A 19,570-nucleotide genomic window follows, 5' to 3' on the forward strand; every position below is an offset into this window, starting at 1 on the left:
CTTTTAAAATCCATCCGCAGATCCATCCCTTTAATCTTGGCGCCTACACCCGAACTTCTTTTAAAGAACCCAGCCTATCACATTCTATTTTCCTTTTATCTCTAACGTTGCTTCTACATCTCCGACCCTTTCAACACATTCTCTTTATCTCTATCATATTCGTTTTCAAGCCAAATCCTTCACTCTGTATCAGCTTCTTCTCTGTCTATTTTAACACATACGACACCATCTCTAATCCTCGCCTTCTTGCTACCCCCCACACACATCATATTTCCTTGTTAACCAGAATCACAGCAATGCACTCTGCAAGTGAGCAGCTGCGTTTTCAATACATCCACCGGGGAGCACGGATTCGGTGCACACGAAGTGAACGTTTTCAGCCTTTTATCAAAGGCCCGACAAAGCTGCTTAACCCAGTTTTCGAGTTGAAACGAGAAAAAGACCAGCTGATTGCGTGACGTAATCATTAGTCTAACAGCTAAGACCGAACTACATTGGCTCAAGCCACCAACCAATTCAATTCTCCTACTTCCTCGAACTATTTTTGTCCTTCGCACGCGTATTATTTTTCTTCATCGACTGCCTCTGCTTCTGTATTTCAGTCATATTATTTTCTCATTCTTTAAGAAGAATATGACCAACGGCAGAAATAAGTAGACACTAATAATAAGGTGTAAAGAGCACGTTTTTGTTAATGAAATTCTATCTTAAGTTCATTCATACAAAGTTAGGGTAGGAATTGTAAACAGTGGTTTCGTATTCGTGTAGCGTTGCTTTTATTTTATTGTTCTCCTAATCGTTTCCTTTCTGTTTATGAATGAATAACGATTCATTTTTTTTGTATTAATTTATACATGTGGTATAGCCAACGAAACTTTGCGGGATGTCGCGAAAAAGGCAAATAAATAAAAACATATGAAAGTCCTAATTTTGTACAATTGTTTTTCTATAGTTCAGCAATAAATTTCAATGCACACACACACACACACACGCATATATATATATATATATATATATATATATATATATATATATATATATATATATATATGTAATACGCGCTAGCTGCACTTGAAAGCCAAATTAAAACGCAATATTACGAAAATAAACGTATAGTTCACTTGTGTTACATTCATAATTTTGATACATTTGTTTATTTTTGTTATGTTGCCTTGTAATTCACCTTTCAAGTGCACCTGAGGCGTATTTTATTTGATTCAAATTCAATTAACACTTCTAAAACAGAATTTACAACCCGCACACACAGATATATCTCAAATATGGCATAAATATTATGAAACAAAATTGCATATATTCTTCCAATCCGTTCGGATCAAAGTAATCATGTCCATATTCTATTTTATTTCTTTTAACGTTAATGAGTTCTTATTTTTCTGATGATACAGAGCGGGAAATATTCAAAGATTGATAAATAATTATATGATATTTTCTCGCGCTATGAAACCGACGTTTTCGAGAATTAAATATATCGACATGCTGACAGCATTAAACGATGAGAGATATATAGATATATATAATAGCTAATAGAATTGAATTATGTGTGGTTTCCAATTCAAATCGATTGTTTAGTTATGAAAACCGTAATGATCTATCGTTTTAAGTCTAGTTTAGTATGTACAAACGTGTATAATAGTTTATAATTTATTGATATTATTTTCATAAGTATGTATACACAAATAAGAATTAATATATTTACTAATTATTAAATAGAACATTTTGGTAGAAGATTGATAAATTCATTAAAATTGTTAGTACAAATAGTTGGGTTTAATGACTTTGTTTGATAAAAAATTCAATATGGCGTAATGAAAAATATAAAGGTATTTGCAGCTTATCTTCCAATTTTCGGATGTTTCTAATGTCAAATCACTCTACATTTCATTTTGACGGCTTGATTGTTGCTATTTCTTAGGTGTAAAGAGCAAAACAGAATCACTTATTGATATACTAATTAAGTGATTGATTTTGTGCTACGAAACAGATATTGTCAAGAATTGTATAAGTCAACTGAATTAAAGCCATAAATTATAAAACAATCAACATCATTAATTTTGGAATATGACTTTGTCATTTATTCTCTATATTTCTCTGTAATTACATTGAGCTTCTTAAATAAGGATATATATATATAAATATATATATTATAAGAAAATATATTTCTAAAGAAAAAATATATATATACAAAGAAGATAATAAGAATATATCTTTAATAATACAAATCTTTAAAGGAAGTAAATGTGCTAAACAATTATATATGTAATACGCTTAAATTTTAAATTACGACGTTACAAATCCCATCGAAGTTTAATAACTCAACACTTATTGATAAACTATATCTACATTCGAAATAAATTCAGATAAATATTCATAGCGAAAAGTTTATTTATGTTGATTTTCCCAATAATGAGAAAAATCGTATTTATTTACTAATATGAAGGATATATTAAAGGATTGTTTTTGTACATAGTTTTATATTTATTGCTAGCAGCTCAGCCCGGCTTTGCCTGAGCTCTATGTATAATCTTACATTTTTGTGCATGTGTGTGCATATTAAAAAGTTTGACCCATGTCCAGGTAACACAATTTTGACCCATTAACATTTATAGTTTGGGCTCAAATAATAATACATAGGTTGATCCCTGCCCAAGTAACCTACATCTAAAATTTTAAGTGGTTAGATTCAGAATTTGGGGATGAGTTTAGTAGGATGTTCAAGGGTTAAATCGCTGAACTATTTGACCCCTTGACAGACAAATGTGTGGCCGAAAACCGATTTCAAATTTTATTTCGAAATGCCAATACCTTTTATGTCAAATCTCGTGTCTGTAGACTGAAAACTGACAGAGTAGTTTATTAAAGAAATGTACAGACACATAAACACACAGACGATAATATTATTATTACTTATTTATTGTATTTAACTACTTTCTCGATCCATTATATGTAAGTGTGTGTGTCTATATACCCGTAGACATACACACACATGATTATATTGAATGGTTAAAAATTTGACCAAGTTTAAATGTTAGATTTTAGTAACCGTTACCAATGTTCCTGTTATTACAGTCCAGGTCACAATTTACTGCTACCATTTTTACATTGTAATTTTATCATGAATTATAATGCTATTCTTTTTAAATTAAATTTTGTATAACTATCATGATAAATATACGTAAAATAATAATTTTTTCTCTCTCTTCTAGGTAAGTACAGCTTTAATAGTAATCTGTTTCCTTTTATGTAAGTATCCTCTTTAGTTTTTGTTTGTTTTTGTTTTGTAACTAACAGCTATATTCTTCTGAAAACCTATTTCATCATAGTTCAATGATTAAAAATAGCATACATTAGTAAAAATATATTTTGCCATACACTATTAAGCATTACTGAAGTATTGTAGTAAATATAACTTCTATAAAAATATATAATATACACAAACACAAAGCTATACATATATATATATATATATATATATATATATATATATATATATATATGATTTTGAAACATTACAAAAATACGTGTACATATCAACGCTGTCGCTCCATTATTATGCAACCATTATAAGTGAGTGTAGGAATAGATATGTTATGGTGGTCCTGAAAATGGAAACTGGTCAACAAATCTACACTTCGCGAATCAGTTGACTGAATTGTTTACCACCGGCTGTCGACATCGAGCACATAGACCTCTAGTCTTACATTATTAGTTAGAATTAAAATTATTGTCTGAACGAAATTAATTTGTAAAACGTTTATACAGGGTCGACCATTTAATTTACACCCCCCACCAAAACAAAACTGCATCTTTTACTGAAAAGAAATCAATTCAGGAAACTTGATTATGTAGCAGAACTGACATCAACTCAATATGGGCGCATTCAGCCATAATCATCGCCTCGATCTAGGTCTGGAACTTGAAGCATTCTTTTTCTACAACGCCTGAGAAAGTCTTGGTATGGTGGTGATCAGGCTGGCTTTGGTGGCGTGCGATGTCATGTTCCTGATTTTCTCGAAGCATGACATTACGAAGTTGTTTAACATATAAAGTTCGGGGAAAAATGCGGACCAGTGAGAAAAAGATTCCTAATCGTAGCACTTCTTCTTAAGCCAAGCTAGAGTCTCTCTGGAATTGTGGGTCAAAGTCGAATCTTTCTGCCACACGCAAGGTCTACCAGTAGCAACCGGATTGCACCAGATTTCCACGCTCTTCAGCACATCCAAATACATTAAATTATTGGCATTCCAACATATTTTGAAGATATTAGGTGGCATAATATGGCCCTCAGTCGAAACAACACCAAAGACCATAACATTTGCTGGAAACTTTGATTTCATCACTCTGAACACGTCCTTGTTATTCGTCGCAATCCAGCGATGGTCCTTGCTGTTGTGCACCTGTTTAGTTTCAAAGAGCCCAAGTCAGTTTGTCTACTTGGGATTCGTCAGTTTTGCAACATGATGCACTAAATTAGCCTGGGATTTTTGGTCTTCTCAGCAAAGGCCTTGCTTTTCTGGCGCCTATAGGACCTACACTACACGCACCCCTTCACACATGAATTCGCTATTTTATGTGAAACGACTAAATTTCTGGGAAGCTACCGAATGGAAACTGGGGAGTTTCACCAATGATTGCTTTAAACTCTTCGACAAATTCCTTGGTCCGGGTATAACTGGCAGTGTTCTCGGCCTTGGCTTTTCGCTTCACCACCTCAAAATGGTCCATGGATGCTTTAAGCTGTGCCCTCATTTTGACGGTTCATGCAACGATTCTATTTGTAGAACTTTCTTCGGTAAAACAATATCACTTTGATAGATAGCTTCTTGCTCTCTTGTGATTTGTACAGAGTTGAGGGTGATAGAATTAATGTTTTTGCCTAATTTTTCGATATTTATCCTTGTCCGAAGGATCGGGCTTAAAAAGCGATACCAGTTTCCTGAGGATACGTCGCGTGTGTCGGAAGTTTTAGCGAGATATGAAAACCTATACGCACACAAATTTTACCCTTTATATATATATATATATATATATATATATATATATATATATATATATATATATAGGTTTGTATTAAAAATATTCAGCTACCGTGGAATATCCACGGATTCTGCTAGTTTGGATAAAAACTTATTTCCATATCCCTGGCAAACTATTTTTTTATATGTGTCGTTTCCATATTCTATCTTTTTACACATCTCGTTCCCCCATCCTGTCTTATTTCTGCCAAGCTTATTCTCCCTGCTTTTTTTTAAATCTATAGCTAATAACAATAGATTTCGTAGTAATAATAATACTATTGATAAGAATAAAATAAAAAAAAATTGGAAATGGTTGAGAAACTAACTATTCCCCAGACAAACCTCGCTTAAGTTAACTCGAACCATCAATGTAAATATTATTAGTCTTCAGCAACAGGGATTATGACTATACGAACATTATAAGTGTTAGCTTTGTAGTAGCAAAACACTTCATATAATATCAGATATAACTATTTGATTGAAATATAGAAAATCATATACAATTAAGTATAATTCAGATCGCTGATACAATGTTCATGACTAAACTCTTCTTTTTTTTGTTCGTAAGTTTCAAATGCTCAAATATAGTTTGCATCTTTAATAATATAATTAGTTTACCTAATGAGTATGAATTTATCCTGGCACCTTCTGTGAGGCGTAAATAAGGTTAATTAGAGCAGCCTTAAAACGACGTCGATTGATACGTCAAACGCTAACATTTTAGCATCTAACAATCGGCTACAAACAAACCTACCTTAAGCCGATTACAAGCATGTATTAGTCAATTATGTAACGATGACTGCTCAGCTATTTGGACTAAATATTTACTTTCTGGCATATATCGGTAATATTATTTTACGCAATGTACATATATATATATATATATATATATGTATATAATATATATATATATATATATATATATATATATATATATATAAGGGGTGGTAACCAACAATGAATTTTTTTTAATATACACCTTTCTCTCGTTGGAATTTCTTAACCCAGTATATATATATATATATATATATATATATATATATATATGTATATATAATGTGAGAGAGAGAGGGAGAACTCGTCTATTATTGTTGAGGACTTTTAGTTGAAATAACGTCGATAATTTTAGCTCATGTGCGCAGATCCTCATATAATGAAAACATCACTTTCATAGACGTAAAAAACATTAAATAATGTTCTAATTTCAACAGAATTTCCCGCGGTTTATGTTGGCCGAATGGATTAGATCTTTCACAATGAAGCCAGTCATGCCTTCGGTTGCCGGGTTCGAATTTATTGAACGGTTTCAGTCGTGGTACTGATGATTACCGAAACGATGAAACGGTAGTGCCTGTAGGTATTCAATAAGTATAATATATATATATATATATATATATATATATATATATATATATATATATATATATATATATATATATATATATACTTAGTTACCATTTTCACTCTGTGTATATTTTAGAAAAATTAACGTATCGAAAACGCAAAACACCGACTAAAACTGCCTTTTCATATCTGTGCGCTTTTATAGACCAACAATAGGAAAGAAATTTGGTGGTAGTTCTCCTGAACTGACGTGGCGTTTTCGATTGGTTTCGCAGAGCAGCTCATCGACTTCCTAGTTTCATTCATTTGGCCTCCATAGCTCCTCATTGATGAACGATGCGGGTCGATCGATTATTGATCAGTAATATTGATTCCCTTCACGAGAACAGGACGACAGACAATAACGCAGAAATAGAATAAGAACCGTCTTTTATTTCTTCTTTTTTGCGTGTGTCTTTCTGTTTTCTTGACTTTCAAGAACAAGATATCGAAAGATTCACCAGACAGATTATTATCAGCAAACTATTTTTTTATTGAGTAACTTTTATTGCCCTTTATCATAATCTAACCATTAAAAAATAGTTAAACTTCATAATTACATTATACAATGCTTATCTATTGACTCGGAGAGGTATTGAAGCTCTGCGTGTCAGCCTGACATTTCTAACTGACGAGTGAAATTAACATTGATTACAGGCTATTGAGATAAGAGGTACTTGTTTCAAGTTTATTTCTGAAGTACGTACTTATTTAAGAAATAATTATTTCGAGTTAAATATTGATGTTTACGCGATGTATTGCAATAACGGGTTTTCATAATATATATATATATATATATATATATATATATATGTTGTGAAGACGCCCACTAATTAGCATACGTGGATTAACAAGATATAGATAAAGGCATCAAGTCTGCAACACCGGATAGCTGTTTTCGAACGACAAATAGGCAAGACGCATGTGCCGGTTGCTCCATGGAAGACTTTAACACGCCCTCTGTCGGACAATATTCCAACTGGAGTACAACTGCTCCTTTGTAAAGATGTATTATGTTTTCGTCTTAATATATTTGTTTTACCTTTACTTTCTGCGTTCGTATTGTTATTGATACCGACACAACAATATATATATATATATATATATATATATATATATATATATATATATATATATATATATATATATATAAAGCTTTGTGTGTGTCTGGTCACGATTAAGCTCCAATATGGTCGAATATTTTAAAAATAACTGATTACATATAATGATAGAAGATGTATCGAGGATCGGGAATGGGTATTTTGATCTGGCAGAACTGTGGTTCATAAAAATTGCGGGGTCTGCGTTCGCGCCTGTCCTATAAAGTATGGAAATAAAAAAAATAAAAAAAACGTTTACAAAGGGGTTTTATATAGATGTACATTAGAATACTTTGATAAGTATGTTTCAACTTAAATAGGGATGGTATAATAAAATTGTGGGATGTGCGTTCGCGTCTGACCTCCATAGAATGTAAATATGTCACAAAGTTTAACAAGATTTTTTAAAAGGGGTAAAGGTCCACAATAACACCTTAACTTTAATCTAAATTCACGTTTGCTTTTATTTATGTTTTTTTAGTTGAATCATTGGGTGTCGAATAAATTCACTTCATAAATTTACGTTCATAGTAAAGTGAAAACAAAAAAAAGTCGGAACTTTTGACAATCTTCGGCACAAATTTTACATAACACTGTTTTTTTTCCTTCTCCACTTGCATGTGTCACTCTTTCGAAAATAGATAAATAATAAAAAAATAAGAACGTTATTTATTATCCTGTCAGAAAAGGAATAAAATCCTGCTCACGTGGTCACGTTTCTTTTTGAAAAAAAATTACATAACCTTTTTATTTTTATTTATATATCTGTTTAATCTTTTTTTTGTCAGTGTACTAGAAGGGGTTCAGTTGATTACAACTCTTTCTGTGTGTTCGTTATATTACAATACTACAGCCCTTTATCCGACGGCGCAATACTACACCGTTCAATACTATAAAACTGAAACGAAGCTGTTCTGCTTGAAAAGGGGCGCCATTTTCTTCTTATTCATATTTATATCGTTTCTTTGATTTAAAAAAACTAAAGTAATTACGTATTTACTTTTGTAATATCCCATTTTGCTATTTCGGATTATTTTACTAAAGTAAGTAAAGCTTCATTATTTTGCGAAACTGTTTTTGTTTCTTTGTTTTTCGATATTTCCTCGATATTATTTAGTAAGAGTGTTTAGCAGAAAAGCCAACAAACGACTATCCGAAAAAATAAATATACAAGAATTACATGTTATAATAGTCAATAACAGTTCAATTCATGTTTTTTTTTAGTTTTGAAATAATTTTTAATGCCCTTTACTTGAAATAATTTTAGCGAACCGAAATTAAAACGATTTGAGGCGATTACTACTTAAATGAATTTTTATATAAACTACACATGCCATAATCGAATTTTTCTCAAGCAGAAAATAATGGAAAACATTAAAATATATTTATAAATATTCCTTGCGTTGACGGAACTCTCTTGAATTGTTAACACATGATGCTCATGTGTCCCTCCTTCAAATTGAAAACGGGGCTCTCCATTTCAAAGTCGCTGCCATTTTCTTTTTAAACCGGTCATTGAATTAAAAAATAAATACTACAAACTATTAAAAATACAAACCAATGAAGTTTTCTACCATAAAAGTAACTTTTATTGACTATGGTAACATTTATTTCTTGTATGTTTATATTATTATAGATATAACATTTTGTCTTTGTAAGGAAATATCATTTTGTTGGTCACTCTTGGCTACGAATGGAAACAAATTTGATATCAAAAATATATTTTTGCAACAATTCTTTACGTTCATCATATTTGGTCCAAGTATATTTGAGTATGAAAACCTATTTCTTTACAACTCCATCATTCTAATAACCTATCACACTTTCATCAATCACAGTCCATTTTCTGTAAGCTGTTTTTAAACCAAGTCAACGACGCCTACATCTAATATATATATATATATATATATATATATATATATATATATATATATTTATTTATTTATATATATATAGAGAGAGATACACTATATATATATAGAGATACACTATATATATAGAGAGAGAGACACTATATATATATAGAGAGAGATACACTATATATATATAGAGAGAGAGATACACTATATATATATATATATATATAGAAAGAGAGAGATACACTATATATATATATAGAGAGAGAGAGAGAGAGATACACTATATATATATATAGAGAGAGAGATACACTATATATACACACTATATATATATACACTATATATATATATACATATATAGATACACTATATATATATACATAGTATATATCCACACTATGTATATATATACACTATATATAGAGAGATATATACACTATATATATATACACTATATATATATATATACACTATATATAGAGATATATACACTATATATAGAGAGATATACACTATATATAGATATATACACTATATATATATATATAAATATATTAAAGATAGTAAGGGTTATACTATATATGACAATTAAGCTACACAGAATGGTCCGTGTTTCATCCACGCTTGGGTTTATTAGGTTTATGAACCCTAGTGTGGATGAAACGTTGAATGTTCTGCGTGGCTTAATTGCCATATATATTTCATAAGTTATTACCTAGTATTGAACACTGTTGAAGTACACCATTAAAGTTTACGTACAAACTCATACTTTCGTATATTATTTTATGTGCAAAATGAATTAACTATATATATATATATATATATATATATATATATATATATATATATATATATATATATATATATATATATAGTAAAATCCTACGTATTCTTCCAGAATAATTATTTTAATAGTTTGAGGGTCGGTTTAAGTCTGAAAACCCTTTCTTTTATTTAATATATATATTTTTTTACTTTTTTATATTTCAAGCGGTCCCCTGCTTTTGGTAAAAAATGACGTTGAGAAGAATCTAGAAATTTGTATTTTGGACAGCGTTTAAAAACAATTTTTTTTCAACAATGGTTGGTAGAGTTCACCTGTATTATATCTGCCGTCTTGGAAGAAGAATGTTGATTTTTTTTTTTTAATAATTTATGAAAATTCTTACAACGTATAAGCATTTTTGTGTCAAACGGCAGAGAACAGAGACTTGATTGATATCGATATGTACAATAAACGCTCGCAACAAATGTGTATTTTATTTATTTTAAAAACATTTTTGCAATATATTAGCATTTAATTCACACGACAAAAAAGAGATCCAAAAGTGTTTTATGTGTAATAAATGGGTAGAACCTGGGATAAATTTGTTGAACGATAAAAATAATGTTATTAATAGTTATCATCATGATAATAGCAAGAGTTGAATAAAAATAAAACATAATTATGTAAATATAGTAAAATATTAATAACAATGGCGATAGTTTTAAATAATAATAATAATAATAGTAATAATAATAATAATAATAATAATAAAATTGCAAATAAATGTATTGTACCTATTTATTTACAACATTATAAGAGCAGAGTTAGATACAATGTCGGTTTTTATGTGTCGTAAATCGCCTTCCTCCCACCTCCTACAAAAAGCACATTGGATAGAGACAAAATAAATATAAAAATAAAAATTGTTTCAGTCATGAAAGATGTCTAATCCCTGACCGAAGACAAAAGGTTTAGTGCAGTATAAGAGCAGAAATCATATATATATATATATATATATATATATATATATATATATATATATATATATATATATATATATATATTGTGTGTGTGCGTGTGTGTGTGTGCGTGTGTGTAAAAGAGATGCAGGAGATCGACAAAACCTAATGTATTTTTTGTGCACGCTTTGACTACTTCAATAGCGTCTACTGTATTTGAAAGAGGTTTATTCTCTGACCAAGTAGAAAGAAATGAAAGTGCTTCTATTATGGCTATTAGTTTTATGCATCCAGTCGAGTGATCTGCTCGGTGAGGGATCGCTTTGGATAATGTACTCTGGGAATGCCTGTTGGCCGGGTGCCGAAATATCTCTAGGAGTGATATGGTCTATGTGGAGTCCAGCGGTCGGTCGAGTGTTCTTTGCTGCGAATAACCAGTAGACTGACAAGAGCTCGGCCTCAGATAAAGTCTGATAGAAGAGATGCAACGGGACGTGTAAAGACTGATTATATTTGCATATATATATATATATATATATATATATATATATATATATATATATATATATATGATGCGTATGTGTGATTAAATAGGTTTGAACGTATACAAAAGTAGGATGGCGGTGAATCGCTGGAGAGACAGTCATATCGAAAAACGATTAGGACTCATCACAAAAGAGTATCAAAAAGACAATCTCGCTCTCTTTCGCTCGATGGTAATTTTTATTTTTCATATACTGTTCTTATTCTTTGATTCTTTCTAATCCCTGGTACATTTGATAGTAAATCAACAGAAATTGAAAGACGGAAACAAACAGAGATAGAGCTTATTTCTACTAGGTCGAGTTATCGAGTACGAGTTAGTGATTAGGGATAAAAGATATTAGAATAAGATTCTGAAAGTCTTATTACCTAATTTTATTTATTGCGGACTATTAGCTTCATCCTTTTCTTATTTTTTTCACGACGTTTCGGACAACTATTCCTCCAGCCTTCGTCAGATGGTAACCATGACGGGATAGGATAATAATACTCATCTCAATAATGAATTCCAATTAAATAATATATATATAATAATCGGTACGGACCCGATCATGAAAGATAAGATAATAAACATCCATTTATAAGACCAAAAAATTCAACCTTGATCGATCTTCGGGGCCCGTGGCACAGTTGATAGAGACGTTGGATCTCTGCGGTTCCAGGGGAGAATTGTCTGATGATAGCGGTCTACATCCTACCAAAAACCTGCCAGATCGTGGCGGGGGGCGACAACAACTATGGAAGGTAGTCATTGCAGTGTATGCAGTTAGGAGAGTCAGAGTTCTTAATCCGTCATGGTTACCACCTGACGAAGGCCAGAGGAATACTTGGCCGAAACGTTGTGAAAAAACTAAGAAATGATGAGGATAATAGTCCGCAATAAATAACATTATAAAAAAAATGTCATCTCAATAATGAATTCAAATTAAATAATATATATATGTCTTATACCGTGTTTTAATTGAGGGCATGAAATTAGTTACTTGTTGCAATAACTCATGATTCAACATAGACATAGGTGTGTGTACCGGGTGATCGATTCATTTGTCGCCTTAAAGAAAACAATACAGATGTTTTTTGAAACAGCTTTTATTGAAAAAAACAATTCAGGTTAATTGATTATGTAGTAGAGCGGACATCGATTCAATGTAGCAACTTCAGCCACAATAACCGCATCGATACGGCCGGAGCTCGGTGAATACTCGGCGGATGGCGGAGATCGGGCTATCGTTGAGGATGAGGGAGGTCATGTTGAGAATGGTTTTGACGTGTGACCAAATGAAGAAGTCAATCGTGTTTAGGTCGGGGAGGAGGGCAAGTGAGAGAAGAGTACACATCGTAGTACTCCTTCTGAAGCAATGCTTGGGTCTCTTTGGAATTGTGTACCGGCCCAGCGTCTGCCAGCGGCCAACTGTTGGAACCAGGGATAACCACACTCTTCAGCACATCCAGATACAATTTGTTGGTGACTTTCAAGCGAACTTCGAAGCTGTGAGGTGAAATTATGTGCCCCTCACTTTACACAACAGTGAAGTAGGTAACCGAGACCGAAAACTTAGTTTTTCTCATCCTATGTACATCTGTGTTATGCGTGACAATCCAGGATTTTTAGGGTACTGATCCTGGTCCTGATGGCATAACTTGGATCGGTAGAGAGCACGAGTTGTACAGCGGCGTATCTTCGATCTTGCTTGTTGAAAATTGTGCCACTTTCAGACAAAATACAGGCTCCTATTATTCTTGGGATTTGTAAACTACTGTTCAATCAGTAGATGGTCTTCAAAAAAAAAAAAAAAAAAAGAAACCAATCGTTTGTTATTTCTGTTTTTGGTCAAAAAGTAGATGGTGTGCAAGAAAAGTGAAAAACGCTTTCATTAAACGGAAAAGGAATTATATCGTCTTTTCTAGGACGAGAATTTTATCATTTCCCTTGTATTTAAACATAAAAATGTATATACATATATATAGTTAATAATTTTCATATTTCAAATTCTCATATAATTCATATATATATATATATATATATATATATATATATATATATATATATATACATATGGCTTAATATTTAACTATAAAGTAGTTATTTTCCAGGATTACTGAAAAAGAACAGGGTTAATGTACGGATATTTTTCGAAAACTAACACAATTGTGGGAGATGATCTATGCATTATATTGTAGCTGGTATTTTCAAATCAGTGGATTTACATCTATTTTCATTACTATCAGCACTGATAGATTTTTCTTCAAATAGAATCAAATAAAAAACAAAACAACTAAACGAATCGTTTTATGCATCGAAAATAAGCCACACCCCCAATTGTGATAATTATATCGATAACCATAGCCTAGCGATTTTTCTGCTTCTGAAGCATTTTCTTGGCAAGAATAGAAAAACTTACTGACATATCGCATCTTCTTTTTGCTACTAAGTTTGTTTACATTCATGATTTGAGAACCCTGCCGAAACGTAGTTTTACCAGCGCTGGGTGAGTTATTCAAAACTTCATGAATTAGGAAATCGGTGGTTGTAGTATCGATAGAACTAGAACCCTCCCTGCACATGTACATTCACTACTTATATAGAATCTGTCCAAAAAAGTCACTGAAGGTTTTGTATTAAAATATATTAATTTTATAAGATTGCTTTCAATAATTTTAACACGATCTGAATTAGCAATTGGGCAATGTTGGAAAATTAATGGAAAATTAACACGCCTTTTATAAAAAATATATCTTTTAAATGTTGCCCATTTTAGGCTTCATATATTATCTCCCTCAGTAACAATGTCAGATGGCCACTCCATTTCACAGAATTTACTAGAACCAACTTTTTCTTGTGGGGATATTAAAAAAAAGTGTCTATTTTTACAAAACCTAAACCTTGCAAACATTGAAGGCAAACAGCAGGACCGAAATAAGAGTTAAATCCCAATCCAGTATTTCTGAAATCTATTATGGATATTGTTTTGAAAATAGCACACGTATGCAGACCTGAAATAGAGTAACATTTAAAACCTTATTTTTTACAGGGGTTCAATTTTTCAGTTTTATTTGAAGAATTTCTCAATGTCTTACTAAACTCGTGTAAAAATTTAAGAAATATATCCTCAACAAGGAAGAATCTATTCAAGTTCAAAACGCTGCAGAGTTCCTTTTGGACACCATTCATATGAATATACACATGCGTCAGTAGAGTGCAGGAGTTTTTCACGTGTATCACAACTAGTAATTGATTAGATAAAATTTCGCTTAAAAACGCTATAAAAAGAATTAATAGAAAAATTCTCAACTGAACTGAGTCGTAATTAAATTAGAAGAGATGTCGAATGAATTCAGATAAAAAGTTGAGAAATGAGATTTTTCAAAAAATGGTTGCAATGAAATAAAAAAATGGGACTTGTATGACTAATTGCGAACTAATTTAATAAAAATCCCAAGATCAATAAATCATATACAGTGAACTTATCATCTTCATCTACCTTTCTCTCTCTGCCCATATATATATATATATATATATATATATATATATATATATAATAAGTTTGAGCTGTTCGGATATGAATACAACGAAGTTGTTAAGCAATGCTTAATAACAAGAGCAAAGCATTTTTATTTGAGATAAACTGTTACATATGGTCTCTACAAACAGCCATAAGTTTCAGTCAATGAGACTTCATCAAGCGACCCTGCACCCACCGACGTCACATGGGTTTAGGGTCGCCTTACGAAGTCTCATTGACTGAAACAGATGGCTGCTTGTAGCGACCATATGTAACTGTTTACCATCAAATAATATATATATGGCTACTTCATTTAATCACATAAATTTAATTTACCGAGAGTATAGATTTATGCGTAAACTTTAAGTATTTACACTAACAGTGCTCAATATGTAGGTAGAGCTAAGTAGCAAGTTATAAACTATATATATATGGCGACTAAGCTACACAGAATATTCCCCGTTTCATCTACGCTAGGATTCATCAGGCTTATGCCTGTGGATGAAACGCGGAATATTCTGTGTGGCTTAATTGTCATATATATTTTATAATTTGCTATATACAGAGTGCCCCCCCCAAAAAAAAAAACAGCAAAAGCTAAATGGAGGCCATCTAGAACATATGCTGTAGAACGTAGAAAAAAAGGGCAAACACCCTAGTGTTTTGATGTGATGTTTTGAATATAATACACATGTTAGGAATAAAGTTTCATTTCATTCGGACAAAACACTAAGAAATGTGGCCTAATTAGAGTTGGCGCCTGTTTTTTGGGTCACCCTCTGTACACACACATACATACACACACACACACACACATACACACACACATACATATATATTGAAAACTTTTGAATTATCGAAAGAAGTATTCGCAAAAAATAATTGACATATTCTATAAGATAAATAAATGAAAATAAATAATCTATATATCTACAAAAGTGAAATTGTCTGCTTGTATACGTTTCCCTACCATACTGCTCTGTCAATTTCCAGTCTAACGACTCAAAATTTGAGTTAAGGGAAATTGATATTTGGGAATATCTTTTTAAATGTAAGTTACGTGGAGAGGAGACACTTTTTCATATATCCATTAATATGCACATAAAGTTAAAAACAGAACAAATCTGGGCTGACCTTCTAGTAATTATACCAAAATGTGATACAGTAGAAATTTATCTTCGAAGAAACAATTGTTTTGTAGCATTAAGTGATGTGTTTGCTTAATGAGAAAAGAAGAAACATATGGGATACAGTAGAAATCTCACTGCTGATGCAATTCTCTACCTGTATACGAGCCAGTTATTCCAATGACTGAGTACTGTTGTCATATCTGAGCAGAACCTGCTAGAAATAGCTTTTCTGTCATCGACACTGTTCAGAATAGACTTCGTAGCCAATTGGGGAATACTCTTTTCTTTTCCCTGCAACCTCTTTCACACATGCCAAGTGCTCCTCTGAGCTGCACTCTATAGCTAAAACCACTATCAATAATTCTCCCCATTTTTTATCTGTGCCTAAACCTAAACGTAGATTCCATTAACAAAGCTTCTTCCCGTTTTCCTGCTTTTCCTACTCTCTACAATATGGTCGTGTTCATATGCAACGTACACATTTCTTGATGGGTCATTCCCTTAAGTAATTTACCAAATTTCCACTACTAAAGATGACTACGGCATTTTTTTCTTTGACCACTGGCATTGACTACGAATAACTTTCCTTTGTTCGATACAATTTCTGATTCTGTTAAAACTCACTGATTCTGTTTTCGATCCTTTAAAATGCCTAAATATGTAACTATGGTATAATTCACTATTGATTATTTTGCTGATCCTCTGAAAAATGTAATATATACATATACCATTCTCGTTACAAAAGTAAATTATTGCATATTTTACCTAAAAAAAAGTTGATTGTTGGTTGGTTGGTTGGTTGGTTATTTTACGGCATATCAACCCTTTTCGGGTTATTTAATGCCGAATCCAAAGATTCGTAAGAAAACTTTTTTAATAGAATATATTTGTTGTTTTCAAGTCGGTTTCTATTTAACCCATAGTTGGAAGCCTAACAGGTACTACCACTCCGGGTCAGAGTGGACCTGGGAGCAATGATAATTAAAGGGTGGCTCCACACTCCATAAAGCCCACAAGCTGGGGCCTCACCATGGCTATAGTTTAAGGTTTATATCAAGGACCCCCATTGAGAGACTTTTACCCTCTGCAGGGGGGCAGTCGGTGTATTCTAATGCCCAACGGACAGGGCCTAAAAGTTGAAGAACTATAAAGTGAGGAATAAGCGATATTTTTTGCTGTAGAAATGTTTTTTGCATATTCACAACAATTCTTAAATCGCTTTTGCTAATAATTCATTGAACAATCTCTGCTTCTGAAGCACGTCTGTCATAAGGCTGTTTTTAGAGCCTTGCAATGTCATGCTCTTGAACATAGACATTAACTTTCAAGTCATGAACAGAAATGTTCACTTTTCATAACGATGCGATTTGCAATCTCCTCTTATTCATTTTGGCGGAAAAAATATGAAATATTACGTTAGAACATCGCTTGTAATTTTGAAAACATAAAAATAAACTTACATGGTGATAAATAGATTTTAATTTTATTAGTAGTTTAAAATTTTTAAATATAAGTTTGCATTACAGCGGACAATTAAAACATGGGTATAAACAAAAATAAATAAAATAAACAAGGAAAATAATCGTTTTTAGTGTAAGATAAAACGGAGCAGCATTTACTGATTCTGATTGCACAATATTTTCCGATTTTTATACAGATTAATTTTCTAATAAACAAGAATAAACCTGTACTATTTAGAAATATTAGCCAATAAACGGAAAATCATACGTTTGATAGAGAAAATAGTAAAGGAAATTAGGAAGATATGGATTGTAGACGAGAAAATACTTCGTCGTTTCTGGTTCAAATATGAAACAAACCGAATAATAAGAAAGGGAAAAAATCAGATAAAGCAAATGAAGAAATGAGCCAAAATAAATAAAAGGAAACCCAATTAGAATATAGTTAGACTATGACCACTACAAAGAAGAACATGACATGTAGACAAAAACAAAAAAAGTTAACTAATTTTCGACGGATCAAAGGCCGATTAATTGTCACAATGTGATATTGATCTAAAGTATTTCATGAATATATAAACACTTCCAGACATACAATAGAACAGCGGCTTACGACAAAGAGTAGTTGAATTCTTGTAGCAGTTATTCAGTAACGTACATTGCTGTAATACTAGAAATTCAGCCAGACTTTGCTCGGCCCTTATGTACTGCTCATAACTTATACGCATATTTTTATACATAAGAAATTGCATATGTATATAAATTAAAAAGTTTGAATCGTGTACAGTTAACCTAAATCTAAAATTTCAAGTATTTAGACGCAAAATTGGCGGCTGAGTTTGGTAGAGTCGGCAAAGGTAAACCCTTTCAACTTTAACCTCGGGACAACCAAATTTTCACCAAAAACTGAGTAAAATGTTTGTAGCGTAAATGAATACTCTTTATGTAAAATTTCAATTTATACAAAAAAATGTCAATTCATACAAAATTTCAATTTATAAAAAAAAAATAGACAGAATAGTTTGCTAGAGACCGCAAAGATCAAATCTTTTGAACTTTGACCATTTGGAAACATGAAATTAAAAAAAAATGATCATTGTCAAAGTAACCTACATCTAAAATTTCAAATATTTGGACCCAAAATTGGCAGATGAGTGTGGTAGAGTTTTCAGAGGTCAAATCGTTTAACTTTGACTCCTTAGCAACTGAATTTCTGGCCGAAAATTTATTATAAGAATGTCTCAAATATCATACCCCTATATCTCAAATCTCGAGTCCGTAGACTGAGAATTGACAATAGTTTAGTAGGGAAATGTATACACACACACACACACACATACAATTTTACTTTCATAGATATATAGGTTGAAATTTTAAATATTCCACAGTTTCTTAATTATTAATCATAATATAACGTCACAGTAAGCGCGAATCGGGGGGGGGGGAGAGTAATAGAGAAATATTTGTTTACACTGCATAGTCTTACTACTTGGTTCCTAGATTTCTTCTCATTATATCCCTCTCTCTATCTGTGATCTGAAGTGCTACTAAAAGCAGGGCGACATATTCTTTGGTAATTAAACGCTTAAAAATTTGTACAAACCGGTTTGTATGCTGACTGTAGAGTGGGGAGTTTTGACAAAGGCTCGTATTGTTTTTGAGTAAAGAATTTTGGAAGTAGTGCGTAGTATTTAACCCCGGAAACTGTTCACTTGGATATGAAGAATGGTAAATACTTGATTGTTTAACAACATTATCTATCCTCTCTCTCTCTCTCTCTCTCTCTCTCTCTATATATATATATATATATATATATATATATATATATATG

General features: G+C 31.8%; 1 protein-coding gene across 7 annotated transcripts in view; it reads left to right on the forward strand.

Moving 5' to 3' along the window:
- The window catches only part of LOC145241553 (uncharacterized), an 811,530-nt gene that overhangs the window by 404,530 nt on the left and 387,430 nt on the right, over positions 1-19,570 (forward strand). The window contains exon 3 of one of the 7 annotated variants that reach the window (XR_013862578.1): positions 3,225-3,397. The exons of the other annotated variants lie outside the window; for them this stretch is intronic. The gene's annotated coding sequence lies outside the window, so the exon portion shown is untranslated. Of the gene's footprint in view, positions 1-3,224; positions 3,398-19,570 lie in introns of those variants that run through there. 7 annotated transcript variants of the gene reach the window in all.

The sequence above is a fragment of the Euprymna scolopes genome, chromosome 20, assembly GCF_053919585.1.
Source record: "Euprymna scolopes isolate OS-2025 chromosome 20, ASM5391958v1, whole genome shotgun sequence".
Classification (NCBI taxonomy): domain Eukaryota; kingdom Metazoa; phylum Mollusca; class Cephalopoda; order Sepiida; family Sepiolidae; genus Euprymna; species Euprymna scolopes.